This window comes from Dipodomys spectabilis, unplaced genomic scaffold (assembly GCF_019054845.1).
Source record: "Dipodomys spectabilis isolate Male_0828 unplaced genomic scaffold, ASM1905484v1 ptg000203l, whole genome shotgun sequence".
Classification (NCBI taxonomy): Eukaryota; Metazoa; Chordata; class Mammalia; order Rodentia; family Heteromyidae; genus Dipodomys; species Dipodomys spectabilis.
Genome location: NW_024870880.1, coordinates 4698512 through 4702079, shown reverse-complemented (window position 1 = coordinate 4702079; position 3568 = coordinate 4698512).

Here is a 3568-nt window from a genome sequence, read left to right as displayed (position 1 = left end):
ATTCATACCCCAAACATAATTTTTAGTTTGTTCATGCCATCATAGGAACATAAATATATGGCACAAAATGTTAATTAACTTTATCTGCTGTCATTAATGGAGTATACCTAATAGAATTAAGTATATACCCTCAGGGAAATAAGATACTTCCTTCTACATCCAGACTTGCAGGCAGACAGAGAGACACCCACACACACACACATACACACACACTCACACACACACACACACATACTTACTACTCTGACTCAGGTTAGGTTCCAGACATTGGGTATCAGACAATGATCTATTAATCAAACTTGCTTGTCCAGATATAAAATACATTCATAGTTCCACACATACAAAAACACCAGATCATTCAAAATAATGAAAATATAAAACATAACCTCCCCGCTATGGGCCATCTACTCGCTGATTTCATTCATTTATGTCGATGCATTTTTCATAACATAATTAAAAGTCTTTTTGTATTTCTCTGATTAGCAGATAATATGTTAACATATGAGAGAAAATGTAGGTAAAATTACTTTTTGCATATGAAATAATGACATTTCTGAGGATAAAACATGCCTGATTTTCAGTTTGGTTGCCAAAATGGAACTATTAGACCTTTTGAATATTTAACTTTGAATCTGAACCTTCTAATTTCACTGGGATTTGAATTGTGTTACTTACAACATTAATGTAACATAAAAGCATTACTAAATAGAAAGAAAATTGTAAGTTTATCACACCTTAATCCCTGAATTGACTTTATTATAAAAACAATTACATTTATGTAACATCATAAGCATCCTGAAACAAAATATGAGGTATGGAAACAGAAGACTCCATTTTTTGTTCAGTGTATGTACTCGTTATTTATAGTTTGAGATGATTCTGTCTTCTTTACCTTATGCATGGTATATTCATTCTCGTCTTCAGGAAGGTGGGGGTGGGCACAGAGCTTTAGGGAAAGGGTGAAAAAATGAAGCAGTGGAGTTCCTTGAACATTGATGAAAGTGAACTATTTAACATATGGGTTGGGAAAGAAGGGAGGGAATGGGAAAATATGAGGGAACACAAGACATTTCATAAAAGGAAATGTACTCATTATCTGATTCATGTAATTGTAATCCCTCTATAAATCAACTTAATGAAAGAGTAAATTTATTTTAAAAAGGCAAACAAAATATTGTTTCTTAGAATCATACGAGTATGTTTTGTTCACTGGTTTGAGCTGGTTGAGTCTATCTCTGAAAATAGGTAAATTTACATTCATTGGGCAAATTTTTGAGCTACTAGTAATTAGAAGTCAATTATGATTGGATGTTTTTCTGAGACTCTAATTCATTTATTTCTTTAATCTAATTTGTATGATTTCTATTTACCAGTTTTTGAATTGGCTTGTTCCAGTTTTTCAAGGACCTAGTGGTGCATTATTAGTGCTGATTTAAGATTGTTCTAATTTGTTGATGTACATAGTCAAAGCTATAAATTTTCCTGAGTATTGCCTGTGTTCTTGTGTCCAAGAGGAGGTAGTATTTTGTCTGTTCACTTCTACTGAATTCCATAAAGGTTGGAACTTCCTTCCATATGTCTTCAGTGACTCACTGATGATTTAGCAATGTGTTATTCAGTCTCTGTGAGTTTCAGAATTTTTTGTGATGTCTTTTGATGTTGAGATCTAATTTGGTCTCATTGTGGTCTGACATGATACGAGGAGTAATTTCATTTTTATTTTTGAATTTTCAAAGATTTTCTTTGTGATCTAAGATATAATCTATTTTGGAGAACGTTCCATGAGCTGTTAAGTATAGCTTGTCAAACCAGGTATTTGGTTTTGATTTTTTGCTAGATTATGACCTGGATGGCCTGTCCAGAGGTAAGAATGACGTGTTCAAGCAACCAACAATGCGTTTGGATGTATGCATATTTTTAGGACAAGTAGTATTTGTCTGATGAATTTGAGAGATCTAGGATTCAGGGCATTGATATTTAGCATTGTCATATCCCCCTGATGGAGACTTTCCTTCATCAACATTTAATGTCCTTTTTAGTCTCTTTTTACTTTTATACCAATTTTAATTTAAAGCCAATCTTATCTAATTAATATAACTACTCTGGCCTGTTTATGAGGTCCATTTTTAATTTGTAAAGATGATGTACAGAAGGGATCCAATTACATAAGTCAAATGATGAGCGTATTTCTTTTTCAACAGTGTCACCTCTTCCCTCATATTCTCCTAGTTTTTCCCTTTCAACCTCCCTCCCCCCTAAGTTGTATAGTTAATTTACAAGGTAGTGTCTATTGAGTGGCACTGCTACATTTATTCACCCTTTGTCCCACCATTTCTGTGTTTCCCCTTCCCCTTTACAAACTTGCATATAAGACCAAAGGTGCAGAAATTGAACAAAAAAAACAGCATCCAAATTCAGATGGAAAAAGCAAAATAATAAAAACCTCTCATTATCAATTCTTGGAGATCAATTTGATGAACATTATTTCATATGATAATATTCATATAGCTATTGAGCCTTTGTGATCCTCTCCAAAGGGCATCCTCCTTTGATCTCACTGTATAAATGTTTAGAATCCCATGTAATTTATCATGTCCTAATGTAATGTTTTCTCTTTTAACATCCAACTCTGTTTTAAGTTGTAGAATTAAAGGCACATTCTAATACAACAAATGAGGGAAATGGGCAACTTATATTTTTTGAGTCTGATTTTCTTCACTTAATATAGGTTTTTTCCCCATTACAGGATGGAATAGGAGAAACCCTAGGTCTCCTTGGCTCAGGCCGAAATTTTCTGAATAGAGACCCGGAAACACAACAAATCAAAGAAAGGTTGGACAAATGGGATTGCATAAAGTTGCAGAGCTTCTGCAGGGCAAATGACATAGCTAGCAAGATCAATAGAAAGCCCACGGATTGGGAGAAGATCTTTACTAGCCATACAACGGACAAGGGTCTCATATCTAAAATATACTTGGAATTCAAAAAATTAAACCCCCCAACAACAAATCCTCAAAGAAACAACTGCCCAATAAATAAGTGGGCGAAAGACTTAAAGAGAAACTTCTCTGAAGAAGAAAGAAGGATGGCCAATAGACACATGAAGAAATGTTCAACATCCCTAGCAATAAAAGAAATGCAAATCAAAACAACATTGAGATATCACCTCACTCCAGTTAGAATGGCAAGAATCAAGAACTCTAAGAACAACAGATGCTGGAGGGGATGTGGACAGAAAGGAACCTTACTTCATTGTTGGTGGGAATGTAAACTTGTTCAACCACTTTGGAAAGCAGTATGGAGGTTCCTCAAAAGACTTCACATAGAGCTCCCCTATGACCCAGCAATCCCACTTTTGGGCATTTACCCTAATGTTTACAAACAAGACCACACTAAAGCTACCAGCAAAACTATGTTTATTGCAGCATTATTTACCATAGCTAAGATATGGAACCAACCCAGATGCCCCTCAGTAGATGAATGGATCAAGAAAATGTGGTATATATACACAATGGAATTCTATGCCTCCATCAGAAAGAATGACATTGCCCCATTTGTTAGGAAATGG